At 35.9% G+C, this 17,922-nt stretch overlaps 1 long non-coding RNA gene across 3 annotated transcripts in view; it reads right to left on the minus strand.

Moving 5' to 3' along the window:
- Positions 1–17,922, minus strand: part of LOC141420865 (uncharacterized) — a 145,834-nt gene that overhangs the window by 56,230 nt on the left and 71,682 nt on the right. For 2 of the 3 annotated variants that reach the window (XR_012445546.1, XR_012445547.1), the window contains exon 4: positions 6,401–6,515. This is a non-coding gene — a long non-coding RNA (uncharacterized lncRNA). Of the gene's footprint in view, positions 1–1,478; positions 6,516–17,922 lie in introns of those variants that run through there. The other variant, XR_012445545.1, reaches the window with a different exon arrangement.

Here is a 17,922-nt window from a genome sequence, read left to right on the forward strand (position 1 = left end):
GTAATTAAGAAGATAATATGAATCCATTCGTGTCAACTCATTTAAAAATTTAAAAGAAATGAATTTATTTCCTATAAAAACAATTTGTCAAAACTGATGTAAAACCCAGAAAATTTGGATATTCTTATACTGATTTTGTAGCAGTTGTTCTTCAATTGAATACTTTTCTACAAAGAGAAGTCCCAGCCCAGATGACTTCACTTGTAAATGTGTTCAAACCTGAACAGGAGAAACTTTTCATAAGTTTCCAGAGAGCAGATAAAGAACATTTCATGATGCAATTTGAAAAACCGCTTTAAAGTATATCACAGGATTTTAAAGGACATCAAATGCAATTTATCTAATGAATGTAGCTGAAACAATTCTAAATAGAATATTAAAAGTCAACATCAGCATAAAAACATTATACTTAAGTAAAGTTTACTCCAGAGATGTGAAATCATTTCACACTTTACCATTAAAAATCAAACGCTGCAGTTCACCACATTAATAGAATACAGTATAAAACCATGTAATCATTTTAATGAATGCAAAATATTTGAGGGAATTCAACATCAATTCCTGATTAAAAAGCACAATCTTTCTTACCATTCTTAGAAAATTAGAAGGAATTATTTCCTAATTTAACTTATAATATTTTTTAAAAATACAGCAAAAAATGATTTGTAGAGCTGGGTGTGGTGGTACATGCATATAATCCCAGCTACTTGAGAAGTGGAGTTTAGGACTATACTGGTTTAAATCCAGCCTAGGCAAAATGATTAGTGAAAAAGCATTTCAACTGATAAGGCAGGCATAGTCTCACTTCTATAATCCTGGCTTTGTGGAAGGCATAGGAAGGAGGATCACCATCTGAAGCTGGCCTTGGGCAAAAGATGTGTAAGACCCTATCTGAAAAATTACTAAGGCAAAAAGGGTTGGAGGCATAGTTCAAGTGGAGCCCTTGCTGGACAACTTCAAGGCACTGAGTTCAAACCTCCATTCCCCAAAAGAATGATTTTTAAAAATCTTTTCCCTTGAGAATGGAAGGAAACAAAGATTCCTGCTATTTCCAGTTCTATTCAATATTGTAATGATGGTTTTAGGCAGTATAACATGTAACACAAAAAAGTTTAAGTGTTTGGAAAAAATAAAAAAATTATCACCGTCTGCAAATAACATTATTACCCATTGGACATTCAAAATAGTCTGGAGATAGCTTTGGAGTTAAAATGTGAATTTAACAAAGTAACATGACACAAGGTCAAAACACAAAATACCAATTGCATTTTTTCATATTCAATTAGAACATGAAATAGAAACCATGACATTTATAAAAACATGAAACATCACTTAGTAATGGGTGTTACAAAAGGTGTTGAAGACCTTTATGTATAAAACTAAACACATTATAAAGAGAAAGTAAAGATCTAAGTGAATGCAGAAATGTAGTATTTATAGATCTGAACAAAATTATAATGATATCAATTCTCCTCAAATCAATCTTTACATTCACAGACATTCCAAATAAAATCTTTTCAGTGTTTTGTTTCTTTCTTTCCTTAAGGAAAATGACACACTCTTTCTAAAACGTATGAGTGATAGGTATTAAAGTAGTGGTTACTTTCCCATATGGCAAAGAATTGAGTAAGATTTTGCTTATTTTTCGAGATAAGGTCTTTCTATAAAACATAGTCTGGCCTAGAACTCAGTGTTTAGACCTGGCTGACTTCAAACTCATGATCCTCCTCCATCAGTTTTCTGAGGGCTGGGATTACAGTTGTTCACCACATGCCCACCCTGAATTGGTTTAATATGAGATTTCTTGGGTGTTTATAATATTTTTCACCTTGACATATATGGTAACTCAGAGATGAGTTCATTTAGGAAATATCCATTCCATTGTACAACTGAGAATTATAGACATTAAAAAATGCAAGTTGAAATTTACAAACCAGTAAAAAGAAAAAAACGGGATACTACTACACACATTACAATGATTAAAATTTCAAAAATTACAAGCAAATCTGTCAGAAATCACTGTGTAAATGTGTGTAGAGCAAGAACTCTCCTTCACTGTTGGTCAGAATGCAAAATGGGACTGCCCCTGGAAGGCATCTTGACAATGTCTTACACCGGTGAACTTCATCTCATCATGTGCTCCAACAATCATTTGTCAGGTATTTAACCAACTGATTTTGCAAGTTATAGCCACACAAAAACCTGAGCAGAAAGGATTATGGGAGCTTTCTTTATAATCTCCCCAAAGTGGAAGCAACCTGGATATCCTTCACTAGGAGATTAGATAGACTGAGTTACATTCGTGCTATGGAATACCATTCAGTTAAGGGGAATGAGTGAATGCAGGCATCAAGGTGGATAAACTTTGTATTGCTAAATGAAGGAAAACAGGGTGAGGATGGAACCATAGCCTATGATGCCATTTAAAAGACACTGTGTAAAAATCTAACAGGGAAAAGAAAGGATTTGGTGTGAAGGGAAGGCTGACTATTTGAATTAGAGGGAATTTTTTGTTTAGAGCATGAAACTATTCTATGTAGTAAAATAGTGGTGACTCCTGACACTATCCCATAATCAGATAGGTTAGTGAAGTAGTATTTTTTATAGCTCTGTATAAAAATTCTTACAGAATTTTACAACAGGAATAGTGAGCCTGCATGTATACATGCAGATTAGAAAACAAAAAAGTGAAAGAGGTGCATATGGTGGACATACTTTGTATATGTGTATAAAAATAGAACAATGAAACTCTTTATTCTAAGAGTGGGGAGGGACAATGATGGAGAGGGTGAACTAAGATACATGTCATTACATACATGTAAGCATATATGTACATATCACAATGAATCCCCCTGTACAACTTTTACATGCTAATAAATAAAAAAAAATAAAAATGGGAATTCAACTAGGAGGGTTTAGGATCCCACCCTGAAAGGGTGGGAAAGAACTGCTGATCATGTAAGTAATTTTGGAAATGATGAAAGTTTTAAGACTAATTAAAGAAGGAACAGCGCAAAAGCATTTTACTCTATGTGATAAATGTTTCTTATAAGAGTATGGATTCAGAAATTAAATTGTTGTATGTGTTTACTGGAATTGGACAGATAAGTAAATTATGAGCAGATGGTGTGAGTCAGATTTCTTTAAGTTGAAATGGGTCATTTACAAATAAACAAGAGGAGGAGAAAATAACTGAACACAAAATAATTGATTAGAGCCAGAGACATCAGTATGAACCCAGGGTTAGCTTAAAATAGATAGATACAGAAATAAATGCACATAAGTGTACCCAAAAGTGCCAGTGCACAAACATGTATTCCCTATCTATGTCCATTGTCAGGATTATGCCCATTCCAGTAACAATGAACACACCTGGTACCCAGGTCTCGTTTTCTAACATCATGAAAGGGAAAGTTCTCATTGGAGAAATGGTCAATCCTTGGGCAAGGAAATCAATAAATGACATCTAAGGTGAGCCCAGAGCATCTTGTAGTGTTAAAGTAAGGAAATATTAAAACAAACAAATAAAAACTCACAAGACAATAGAAGACAAAATGAAGAAATTTTCTCAAAGGGATGCAAAAGCAACTGACAGATACCCCAAATAGTCAAAGCTGGAACAATTTGAGTAAAAAAGTAAAATAAATAACATATTATTAGATCCTAATTCAAGTATAAAATCAATATCCACAAGCACATACTGATACAAACAAATAACTAAACCATCAACTAAACATGAAAAAAGAAATAAATCTTTCATGAAAAATTCCAACCAATGTATACAGACACTACCCACTCAAAGAGGCAAAGCATTCCCATCCCTTAAGTGTGGATTTCACGCAGGGATTTGTCTTCAAAGAGTATAACATGGGAAGAAGAAAAAAGTAATGTTGCAGAGGGGAAATCTGGCAAACAGTACCTTACAAGATATTCAACGTCAACATGAGCAGTGATAGGTTACATTGATTCTCTGTATCTTTGATGTGATATGAGATAAATGACACTTCACCTGTCTGATCCTCCTCCTGAAAACCTTAAATGCCAGTCATACTGGTGATAAATACCAGATAATCCAAACAGAGGACTTTCTACAAAGTGTCTGAGAGATTTTCTACAAACTACTGCTTAAGGTCATTATCTTATTATCAAGGTCATCAAAGCAAGGAAAATGAGAGAAACTGTCACCTCCCCAGAGGAATCTAGAGGCATGATGTCTAAATGTAATATCATATCCTAGACAAAATCCTGGAATAGAAAAAAATGAGACTAGAGCAAGAAGTAATGAAATGTAAATAAAGCATCAACATTAACAACATATAGATAATATCAATATTGCTTAATTGGTTTTAACAAGGGTAACGTACAAATGCAAAGTGTTAACAATGAGAAAATTTGGTGTAGGGTACAGATCACTTTTCAATCTGCAATTTTTCTGTAAATGTAAACCTATCCTAAAACTAAAAGTTTATTTAAGTACAAAAAGTCATTAAAAAGTTTGACAGTAAGCAGAGAAGTTCTCAAAAGAGTAGAATTGTTTTAAAGTACAATCAAAGATAAAAATAATAAAAGTGTATGGCAAATTCTATATAGAAGTTTCCACATTTAACCAATAGGATTCCTCCCCTGTACTCCCAAAAAAGAATGAAGAAAATTGTGGGAAGTAACTATCAAATAACTCAGCCAATGTGAAAATTCCTAGAACTAAAAAGCACAACTTAAAGTTGAAAAGAAACAACAAGTGAAAAAGAAAGAATAAAAGGAGAAGAAGGCTTTTTTCAGAAAACACTCAAAATATACAAAGTACTGGAAATAACAGCAATATCACATTTCTACCACTGGGGGATGGGTGAAAACAGAAAGATATTTTGAAAATGCTCAGAAAAATATTGTCCTATCTCCAATTTTTTTATAACTATTTTTATCAACATATGTTAATGGAACAGATGTGATTGCATTGCAATAATGCCATGGATGTGTGTAGTGTAGTCTCAACAAATTCACCCTCCTATTGTATTCCCTTGACCCTACTCCCTCCCCCGGCTTATCAAACAGTGTTTGGTGAATTTTATTATGCTTTCTTCATATATGCATACTTCAGTAACCAGTCAACCAAGGAATCTAGTGTGAGGACAAAATAAAGCATTTTCTGATGCTTACAACTCAAAATATTTATACCTCTGAACTTTATCTCAAGAAGCTGCAAAATAGAAACTACTAACCCCAGGGGAAAGGTGTTTTTAGTACCTTTTGCATACTATAATGAAATACCTGAAGCAGGCTATTTTTTGAGGAAAAAAAGTTTATTTTTGCTCATGACTCTGGAGGTCCAAAGACAAGGAACCACATCTGTTAGAGACCTTGCCTTGCCGCCACAGTCCTGAGGTAGTATAGGACAGCACATGGCAGGGAACATATAGATTTGACTCTTTTGTCTCTCCCCCTCTCAGTAAAGCCACAGGGGTTGCACCTTTGGGCTCCACTCTGATGAATTTATCTAATTCTCCTTACCTCTTCAGAGTCCCATTTCTAAACATCAAACACTGAGGCTGAGTTAAGGTTCCATCCTCGTAATACCTCACAGTGGGGATTAAACTCTCACGCTTGGACCCTTGGATACACTCAAACCATAGCTAAACCATACAAAGGGTGGCACAGGGGACCAGCACAGGAGCAGGGTGAAGGGAGTTTCAGGATAACTGTGGATAGGAACCCTAAAACTTGAAAACTGGGCTGTGGACTTTCAGAGAGGCCAGTGCAGAGGGAGGCAGTTCTGAAGCAATATTTCAAGGGAAGGAGAGAAGCAGCAAATGGTTTGGATAGCTAAAAAATTATATCAACTGGCCTTTACATAGCTGTTCCTGAGGATGGAAAGCTTTGGCCAATGAGTCAAAGAAAACTAAAAAGGCGCTTTAATTTCACTGGGGCTGAGAGTGGGCAGTATGACATAACAGTGTTGTTAGCTGGACTCCACAGTGAATACTGTTTGCATGTCAGAAAACCGATAAAATGACCAGGGAATGAACCAAAAGTGAAATATTATAATGTTATCAGGATGGGAGAAATAAAAGGAAGATTTAATGGAATTTCTCAATAGGTAGTTTATCGACACTAAATTCAATAAATTAGATGACTGAAGTATAAGTATAATAGATATTAAGGTAAAAGTTTTTATAAACAGCTTAAAGAGTTAAAATTAGTTTCCTACAAGACTCAAGAAATGAATGAGGATGACAAGGACAGGGTTGCTGGGTCTGATTGATGTGGTTACTGATACAAGCCTTTAGCACCTTTTGATTTTTCAAAACCATGTCCATGTGTTTACTTGTTGATTGCTACAAAAATAATCAACATCAAAGATGACAGAAAATGAAGAGACATAACAATATATTTAGTTGCTTACCTCTGAAAACCAAGTAGGATAGTCTGCTATTTTTTCACAGCAATCCATTGTTTCTTCAGGTTTCAGATGGACATGGGTCTAGATAGTCACTCCAGCTAGTGAACTAGCAAGCCTTCTGCAGTGGCATGGAAAACATTTATTAATTTATGAATGGTGAGACTGTCAGGTGATATGTAAGCATTGATTTTTGAGCATTCATTTACCTAATCTTTTGAGAAATTAATCTGAGAATTTGTAGAGAGGAAAATTAAGCTTTTTCTTGAGCATGGTACTACGCATGAAGTTGTTTATTACGATTTTCGGTGTTTCTATGCCTGATAGCAATAAGCTTTTGATAGAATCCACTTATTCCTCTCAAATCATGGAAACTCTATTTTGTTCTCAAGAATGAGATAATTGGACTCATTAAGTGATGTATCAGAAAAGAAAGATTTGTTATTGTGTTAAAAACAAAATATTTGAATTAATAAATAAAATGTGATAATAGTCTATTAAAATGACTAAGAACTTTAGAATAAACTATATGAGGTATAGTTAGAAAGCATTTGTGCACATATACATCCCTATATATATTAGGTTAAAGCCATCTTTGGAATTCAAACCAATCACCAACGAGTCCATTAAAAGAAAATGTTAAAAATATATTAAAACCAGAAAAACTCAATGACTGGTGGATGAAAACTTTGCTATATAACATTCTCTAACTCTAAACTTTTGACACATATCAGGACAAGAGTTTCATGAATTATTTGATAGTCTTTTTTTTTTTTTTTCATGCCACATAAAAGGCACCTTGCATATGAAGAATCTATTCCTCAACCCTTGAAGGATGGGTGGGCTGGCCTGCCAGGAAAAAAGCCCAGGCCATAGTCAAGGCAGAGAAACACAGCTCTTCTTCCAGATGGTTAACTGTTATTTCAAGGTCATGCTCTGCCCAGAGTTATGGTGCTTCAAATTTTCAAGCCTGGGTTTCAATGTATGCAAAACTTTCACAGATGAGTTAAAGCAGTTATTACTCAGGCATGAATTTTCTTTAATTATTTTTCTCAACTTTTACGTTTGGAAAAAAAAAAAAAAAGATCTTACTGAGCTACATTTCCTTTGTGCTTAGCAGCACAAACACAAAGGAATCAGTTGTGAAGATTCCAGCTGAATTTCCTTTCTGAATTTCATCTTTAAATGTATTAATACTACACTAGTTTTCACCCATATTTAGAATAGAGTGTGAAAAGTATTGTCAGAATATTTGAGTTTAAATACAAATTTTACCATTCATCCACTGTATAACTTTGGACAAATGATTTCAGCCTTGAAGTAGGTACTTTCTCATTTGCTGAACAACAGATTCTCAATTATCTACATGATATAAGAATTGAAAGTTTCCAAAAAAGAGAAGACATTTTAGAACATTCACAAAGTACAATGCTCATTTCTGGCTTTTGTTTATCTTCCCTTATTTACTGGAAGAATTCATATTCTTCAGCACTGTCCTCCAAGGCTCATTATTTCTGGAGCCATGTCAAGGTAGCTCCAGCTATGGGAATCCCAACGATATTTTCTCTTTCCCCTTTGTGTTTTCACACGTTTTCTCAAGACACACTTTTCTTTTCTTCTGTTACACTTATTTCCCTCTATGTGTTGTCTCCCATTCACTACTAAAAATACTCACTTGGATCTTTGACATATTTGTCTCTTCCTTCCCCATGTTGCCACAACAGTACAATGAGCAAACAACTTGGAGAGCTCACTTGTAAAGGAACAGCTTGCGTTCAGTTAAAGTTTTTTAGTGTGGTGCTAAAAAAGATTTTTCCTGGAGACTCTAAAATGTCTAAGCTTATCATTTGCATGTCCTGGGCTCATTGCCCCCTCATGGAGATCACCTCTACCTTGCCTGTATGGTACTCCATCCCACCTGGGCTTTGTCTCTTGATTCCAGGTTCTCTAATGTCCCTTGGACTGGATAGTTCTCTTGGTTACTTGTATTAAATTCAGTGCTAGATGCTCTTGTACTTTCATATTCTGCTCCTCATCAGCTTTCACAAAAACTGTACTCTAACTCCAGCTTATTGGAATTTAAGCCATGACATTGAAATTCTGTAATAACATCCAATTTATAAATAAATACATATACATATGCATGTGTATGTATAATATACATACACACAAATGAATGAAATTTATGTGTAATGGCAAAGATATTATAAAATTTCACACGTAAATAGGCTAAGGGACCTAAAAAGTTCCCTATTCTAGCTCTCAGATCATGGTGTAATCTTGTGAAGCCACTGAAAATTCATTCATGCATAATGACCTCCTAAAGAGATTTTGCAGCCACCTCTGAAAGCTGTTCCAATGTTTAACAACTTTCATTCCTTAGAAATTTCTTTTTCTTTTTTTTTTTTAAGAAACAAAAAAGGCAACCTGCAGAGTGTGTGAATAATTCATTTGATTTGCATTTATATACTTTCCCATTTGGTTGGATTTTTCTGGTTTTTACCTTTTAGCATTTTCAGTTTTTGTTGTTCTTAAATTAATCCTGAAATAAATATGGTTGGTGATATGCTAAGAAGAAAGATAGGGAATCCTTTCTTCTGAATAGGGTTTCCAGTGCTGGAACTATAGTCAGAGATCTTTCTCCCACTATGAAGTTAAAGTATGCAGTGACCTGATTTATTAATTTATTACCATCTGGACCATAGCCACATATAGCTATTCACCTGTTACTTCCTGTTGTACATTGTATGTCTATCCTAGTAATAACACTATCTATGTTTCCATGCAGTAGGAAGAACTTCAAGAATGGAAGTATAAACACCACTGGAGTTAGCATAACCAATGAGAAACAGGAGGAATTGGTCCCCCAGTCATATTTCATCTTTGCCTTATTTGTATTAGGAACTAGGATGAGAAGTCAATTGCAATGGGGGAGGTGGGAGATACCTCACATATCTGCTATAATAATAGTAGAATGCCACCTCATAGGGTATCTCCAACATGGGGAAAGTATAAACATTAGTAATCTTAGACATCCAAGTTATTCAATCTGCAAATGTCTCCAAAATAAATTACTTCAGCAATTCTATTTTACTTAAATTGATAAAGGGATTCCCTGATTGAAGGAAACAATACCTCAATCTTAGAATATCAGACATTTTGAAAAACAGTGTAAATTCACTTGTCCAAGGAAAACTGTTGTGTAGAATCTGATATTAGACTTGCATATATAAAACTCACTTTTCTATGAGGCAATCCACCCAGTACCTTCACGCACCACTTGGTAAGATTTTGCTTTGTAATAAACCACATATATAACAGTTATTCTGGAAAAGTATAATGGAACTGAAAAACCCCTACCACGAGGTGACATCACAGCTGTTGCAATGTCCTATGGCACCACATTACTCATGCAATCGTGGTGATATTGGTTGGCATAAACAAACCTACCTTACTTCTAGTCATATGAAAGTGTAGCACGTACAATTATGAATACTATGTAACACTTAATCATTTTAATAAATGACTGCTACTGGCCAGGTTTTGCGATTCTATATTTTATTGTTATTTCAGAGACTACTCCTACCTTTTTTTTTAAGTGCAGGATTATACTAGCAGCAACCTCATATATTTCACATTTACTGAATCTCTTGATTTTGTCTCTTCCTCTTGTGCTTAATCTTTTTTTTATTTTTAACATTTTATTTTATTATGTTGTTCTTGAGCTTAATTTAATCTTAGCTGTTTTGTCCATCATTGCTCTAGGAGAAATATATCATATTAAATATAGCATAGACAATAATATCTAGGTTTAAGAAAATATAATTTGACATGTTCACACAATGACATATGACTCTATTTCTGTTCTTACTGTTCGGTCTACACTGTATGAGATGGTCCAGGCAGAGTCTATTTAAATTAGGATGTTCTGAGCACTTACTTACATGTACCTTAAATGGGTAGCTGATGTTTGGTTTCTCATTTAAAGGAAACCTTAAACTTCTCAATTCTTGATGCCCCCAAGGCCTGCCAAGCCTGTGATCCACACACACACAATCTCCGTTCTGCAGAGCCGTACCCTCCCCACCCAGGCCTGCACAGGCCTACACAATATCCACTCTGCAAGCCTGCACCCCTAAGGCCTGCCAAGCCTGGGATCCACACATGCATGATCTCTGCTCCACCAGGCCACACCCTCAGGCCTGCACAATCTCTATTCTGCTGGACCACACCCCCAAGGCCTGCCACACAGGATATCCACACACACACACACACACACACACACACACACGATCTTCCTTCTGCTGGGCTGCACCTCTCAGGCCTGCACAGGTGTGCAGGATATCCACTCCATCAGGCCACGCCCCTCAGGCCTGCACAGGCCTGCATAATCTCCACTCAGTCAGGCCACACCCCAAGGCCTGCCATGCAGGCAATCCACAGACATTCACAATCTTCGTCGGGCCACACCCTCAGGCCTGCACAGGCCTGCACAATCTTCACGGGGACCATGACCCTGAAGCTTGCCAAACCAACAATCCACAGACATGTAGGATCTCCACTCCACCATCCCACACCCTACAGGCATGTCAGGCCCAGGCTCCAAAAGCCCACTAGTTTGCCTCAACTAAAGGCTTCCACCTGTAGGCCCATGGGACCCAACCCACCTGCCATCAGCCACAGGAGAGCTCCAAACCTGCCTAAGAGACAAACAGACAGGTCTGGATTGGAAGGAAGAACATCAGAAAAACTAAGACTGGAATTCTACTGTTCCAGAACTGGTAATTTGTTTTCTTTTTTGTTTTTTCCCTTCTTTAAGGGATTTGCTGCCTGGTCACCCACCATCTCTCCCATTTTTTGTTTCTTTTTTTTTTCTTTTCTTTTCTTCTTTTCTCTCTTCCTTTTACCTTTCCATCTGTTTTTCTAGCTAGTACTAAATGACACATAGTCCAGGGATAGAAACAGTACATAATGGAAATATGGGAAGAAAGAAAAGGGAGGGAAACCATTCTCCCTCCAAAAATAAATTAGTACAGGATTTAGAGCAAAGTGAAGAAAACGGATACCCAGATCAAGACTCCAACAAAGCAAAGATGAACTATACCAAAGAACCCAACGAAGTCCAAAGAACCTCCTGAAAGAGGAAATCCTACAAGTAATTGATGAGAATTTCACAGAGATGTTACTAGACATGGTCAACCAAAATGTACAGGGGCACTCAAGAAATTCCAAGACAACAAAAACAAAGAACATGAGAAAACACAGAAACAAGTAAATGAAATCATAGAAGACCTAAAGAAGCACCAAACTGAAACTGAGACCACCATAAACAGAGAGATAAATGAATTAAGGGCAAAATTTGACAATATTAAAGAGGAAGTAACCTACAATATAGAAAACCTCAGAAAAAAAGAATGAAACAGAAATACAGAAAATGGAAAGCCATTACAGCAGAATAGAACAAAACAGAAGACAGAATCTCAGAACTTGAAGATGAAATGGCAATTAAAGGAAAAACTGAAGAATTATTAGTTAAACAACTCAAGACCTGTGAAAAGAAAATGCAAGAACTCACTGACTCCATCAAAAGACCAAACCTGAGAATCATGGGCATTGAAGAAGGAGAAGAGGTGCAAGCAAAAGGAATGCATAATATGTTCAACACAATAATAACAGAAAATTTCCCAAATCTACAGGAAACTATATCCATTCAGGTACAAGAAGCCTCCAGAACACCGAACAGACCTGACCAAAATAGAACTACCCCATGACATATTATCATTAAAACAACAAGTACAGAGACTAGAGAAAGAATATTGAAGGCTATAAGAGAGAAAAAACATACAAAGGTAAACCAATCAAAATCATAGCAAACTTCTCAACAGAATTATTAAAAGCAAGAAGAGCATGGAGTGATGTCTTCCAAGCACTGAATGAAAATAACTTCAACCCTAGGATACTCTACCCAGCAAAACTATCATTCAAAATATATGGAACAATAAAATTCCTCCATGATAAGCAGAAACTAAAACAATATATGACTACCAAGCCACCACTACAAAATATTCTCCAAGGAATTCTGCACACAGAAACTTAGAGCAAACAAAACCATGAAAGGGCAGGCAAAACCAAACCACAGGATAAGAAAAGGCAAGAAAGCAAAGAATAACACTGATTCAGCTACACACAACAAACCCTTAATCAACAAAAACAACTACATGACAGGGATCACCATGTATTTATCAATACTAATACTGAATGTTAATGGACTAAATTCCCCCATCAAAAGACACCACTTGGCAAACTGGGTTAAAAAGGAAGATCCAACAATCTGCTGCCTACAGGAGATCCACCTCATCAACAGAAATAAGCACTGGCTGAGAGTGAAAGACTGGAAGAAGATTTAACAAGCCAATGGTCCCCGAAAATAGGCAGGAGTAGCAATACTTATCTTGGACAAAGTAGACTTCATGCATACATTGATCAAACGAGATAAAGAAGGACACTCCATACTAATAAAAGGGGAAATACACCAAAAGGAAATAACAATTATCAACCTATATGAACCCAAAGTCAATGCACCCAATTTCATCAAACATACTCTGCAGGACCTAAAAACATATAAACTCCAACACAGTGGGGTAGTGGGAGACCTTAATACCTCCCTATCACCAATAGATAGGTCATCCAAACAAAAAAATCAATAAAGAAATCTTAGAACTAAATCACACCATAGACCAAATGGACCTAGCTGATGTCTACAGAATATTTAATCCAACTTCTGCACAATATACATTAATGCATCAACAACAAAAATAGCAGTAAAAAACATGCAAACAATTGAAAGCTGAACAACACATTGCTCAATGACAAATGGGTCATTGATGAAATAAAAGAGGAAATTAAAAGGTTCTTGGAAGTTAATGAAAATGAAAACATGACCTACAAGAACCTATGGGACACAGCAAAGGCAGTCCTAAGAGGAAAGTTTATAGCCATGAGTACATATATTAAAAGGACAGAAAGATCTTAAATCAATGACCTAGTAGTACAGCTCAAACTCCTAGAAAAACAAGAATAAGCAAATCCCAAAACAGGCAGAATGAAACAAATAATTAAAATAAGGGCTGAAATCAATGAAATAGAAACAAAAAAAATACAAAGAATCTATGAAACAAAAAGGTGGTTCTTTGAAAAAATAAATAAAATTGACAGACCCTTGGCAAATCTGATTAAAATGAGGAAAGAAAAAACCTGAATCAGTAAAATCAGAAATGCAAAAGGGGAGATTACAACAAACTCCATGGAAGTCCAGGATATTATCAGAGACTGCTTTGAGAGCCTAAACTCTAAGAAATTTGAAAATCTTGAAGAAATGGACAGATTTCTAGAAATTTAAAACTGAACCAAGAGGATTTTAATCACCTGAATAGATCTATAACACAAAAACGAATTGAAGCTGCCATCAATAGTCTCCCAAAAAAAGAAAAGTCCAGGACCTGATGGATTCACTGCTGAATTCTATCAGACATTTAAAGAAGAATTAATACCAACTGTCCTTAAACTGTTCCATGAAATAGAAAGGGAAGGAACACTGCCAAACTCATTTTATGAAGCCAATATTACTCTAATCCCAAAACCAGACTAAGATACCTCCAAAAAGGAGAGCTATAGCCCACTTTCCTTAATGAATATTGACACAAAAATCCTCAATAAAATAATGGCAAACTGAATCCCACAACACATCAGAAAGATCATTCACCATGACCAAGTTAGCTTCATCCCAGGGATGCAGGGGTGGTTCAACATACACAAATCTATAAACGTAATACAACACATTAATAGAAGCAAAGACAAAAACCACTTGATCATCTCAACAGATACAGAAAAAGCCTTCGACAAAATCCAATGCCACTTCATGATAAAAGCTCTAAGAAAACTAGGAATAGAAGGAAAGTACCTCAACATTGTAAAAGCTATATATGACAAACCTACAGCTAACATCATAGTTAATGGTGAAAAACTGAAACCATTTCCCCTAAAATCAGGAACTAGACAAGGATGCCCACTCTCCCACTCCTATTCAACATAGTACTGGAATTTCTAGCCAGAGCAATTAGGCAAGAAGAAGAAATAAAAGGAATACAAACAGGTAAAGAAACTGTCAAAATATCTTTATTTGCAGATGATATGATCCTACCTTAAAGACTCAAAAAACTCTACCCAAAAACTCTTAGATACCATAAACAGCTAAAGTAAGGTGGCGGGATACATAATTTACTTACAAAAATCATTAGCTTTTCTATACACCAACAACGAACAAACTGAGAAGGAATATATGGAAACAATTCCATTCACAACAGCCTCAAAAAAAGAAAATACCTAGGAGTAAATTTAACAAAAGATGTGAATTACAAACTCCTGAAGAAAGAGATGGAGGAACACTACTGAACATGGAAAGATCTTCTGTGCTCATGGATCGGTAGAATCAACATAGTAAAAATGGCTATACTACCAAAAGCAATTTACATGTTTAATGCAGTTCCCATCAAAATCCCAATGACTTTCATCACAGTGATTAAAAAATCTACCCTAAAGTTCATTTGGAAACACAAGAGACCATGAATAGCCAAGGCAATACTCAGCAAAAAGAGCAACGCTGGAGGTATCACAATACCTGACTTCAAACTATATTACAAAGCAATAGCAATAAAAACAGCATGATATTGGCACAAAAACAGACTTGAAGACCAGTGGAACAGAATAGAGGACCCGGATATGAATCCACACAACTATCCCCATCTCATTTTTGACAAAGGTGCCAAAAATATACGATAGAGAAAAGACAGCCCCTTCAACAAATGTTGCTGAGAAAAGTGGTTACCCGTGTACAACAAACTGAAACTAGATCCATGTCTATCACCCTGTACAAGTATCAACTCAAAATGGGTCAAGGATCTAAATATCAGACCTGAAACTCTAAAGTTACTACAGGAAGGAGCAGGAAACACTCTGGAACAAGTAAGTATAGGCAAAGACTTCCTCAATAGAACCCCAGTAGCTCAACAACAAAGAGAAAGAATGAATAAATGGGACTTCATAAAAGTAAAAAGCTTCTGCACAACAAAAGAAATAGCCTCTAAACTGAAAAGACCACCCACAGAGTGGGAGAAAACATTTGCCAGCTATACATCAGACAAGGGACGGATAACCAGAATATACAGGGAACTTAAGAAACTAAACTCTCCTAAAATCAAGGAACCAATTAAGAAATGAGCAACTAAACTAAACAGAACTTTTTCAAAAAAAGAAATTCAAATGGCCAAAAAGCACATGAAAAAATGCTCACTATCTCTGGCCATAAAGGAAATGCAAATCAAAACCACACTAAGATTCCACCTCACCTCTGTTAGAATAGTCGTCATCAAAAACACCACCAACAATATGTGTTGGCAAGGATGTGGGGGAAAAAGGAACCCTAATCCACTGCTGGTGGGAATGCAAGCTCATGCAACTACTCTGGAAAAAAATTTGGAGACTTCTTAAATATCTAAACATAGACCTGCGATATGATCCAGCAATACCACTCTTGGGGATATATCCAAGGGAATGTGACACAGGTTACTCCAGAGGCACCTGCACACCCATGTTTGTTGCAGCACTATTCACAATAGCCAAGTTATGGAAACAACCAAGATGCCCCACTACTGATGAATGGGTCAAGAAAAGGTGGTACTTGTACACAATGGAATTTTACTCAGCCATGAAGAAAAATGAAATCTTATCATTTGCAGGTAAATGGATGGAACTGGAGAACATCATTCTGAGTGAGGTTAGCCAGGCTCAGAAGACCAAAAATCGTATGTTCTCCCTCATTTGTGGACTTTAGATCTAAGGCAAATGCAGCAATGTGGTTGGACTTGGATCACATGACAAGGGAAGAGCACATACGGGAGATATAGGAATAGGTAGAAAACCCAAAACATGAAAGCGTTTGATGTCCCCACTCCAGAGAAACTAATACAGAAACCTTAAAACAACAGAGGTTATCATGAGAAGGGGATCAGGAACCAGTGTACAGATCAGTTAGAGTTGAATCAACATGGGTCATAACACATGCGTACATAAAAGCAATAGTAGGAACATCTCTGTATAGCTATCCTTAACTTAACTAGCAAAAACTCTTTGTCTTCCTTATTGTGCTTATGTCTTTTCTTCAACAAAATTAGTAATAAGGGCAGATCAGGACCTGCTGGGAACTGAGAAGGGGGAGAGGGGAGCAGGGTGGAGAAATGACCCAAAAAATGCATGCACATGTGAATAAATAAATTTTTAAAAATTCTCAGTTCTTTTGAGAGAATCTGTAACAAGTAGGAGTTCAGATATTTTGTGCTGAAGTTGCTCTCATCTTCTCAGTAATGATGACTCAGTTGAGTCAAATAATTTACCCATTTTCCACAGAAGGAGTGAGAATTTATTCTCTAAAAAAATCAGTTTATGCCAAAAGTTATCTATAATTTTAGTTCAACTCCTATTAAAATCCCAGTGGCATTTTTATAGAATTAGAAAAGTAAATCCTAAAATTCATTTGGAATCACAAAAGGCCCTGAATAGCCAAAAAGATTTTGAGCCAGAAAGAAAGTTGAAGGCATATTTTCTGAATTCAGATAATATTACAAAGATATAGTGATCTAAATAGTATGGTACCATCATAAAATGGACATGCAGACCAATGGAATTGAACACAAAACAAATAAACCCATACATGTTTTGTCAGCAAATCTTAGTCATGGATGCCAAGAATGCACAACGTAGGAAGGATAGTCTCACCAATAAACAATGATGAGAAAACTGAATATCCACATAAAAATGGATGAAGTTGGACTCTTATCTCACCATACGCAAAACTCAACTCGAAAATTAAATATGTATTTAAATGTAAAACACAAAGCAATAAAATCTCAGAAGACTATGTAAGGACAAATCTTTCTGACATTAAATTTGGTAATGATTTCCTGAATATGACACCAAAAACACAGACAACAAAACTGAAGAGGTGGGATCACATCAAATCTAAAAGTTTCTGCAAAAAAAATAGTCAACAAAATGAAAAGGCAACCTATGAAATGAGAGAAAACATTTGCAAACTGCACATTCTATAAGATGTCAATATCCAAAATATTTAAAAGTTCCTATAACCCAATAGAAAAAAATAATAATTAAAAATGAGCAAGAGAAGCTGGGCATGGTGGTTCACACTTGTAATCCCAGCACCATGGGGCTGAAGCAGAAGGATGTAGAATTCAAAGACAGCCTGAGATACCATAGTGAGACCCTGTCTCAAAACAAACAGACAAACAGAAAGAAACAATAGAAGGGCAGTGGACATGAATAGACATTTCACCAGACAAGACATAGAAATTTCCAAGAGGCACATGTAAAGGTGAGAAACAATGCTAACTATAAGGAAAATACAAATGAAAATACAAATCAAAAATACACTTACATATAACTTCACACTTGTTAGA

The sequence above is a fragment of the Castor canadensis genome, chromosome 2 (genome assembly GCF_047511655.1).
Source record: "Castor canadensis chromosome 2, mCasCan1.hap1v2, whole genome shotgun sequence".
Classification (NCBI taxonomy): domain Eukaryota; kingdom Metazoa; phylum Chordata; class Mammalia; order Rodentia; family Castoridae; genus Castor; species Castor canadensis.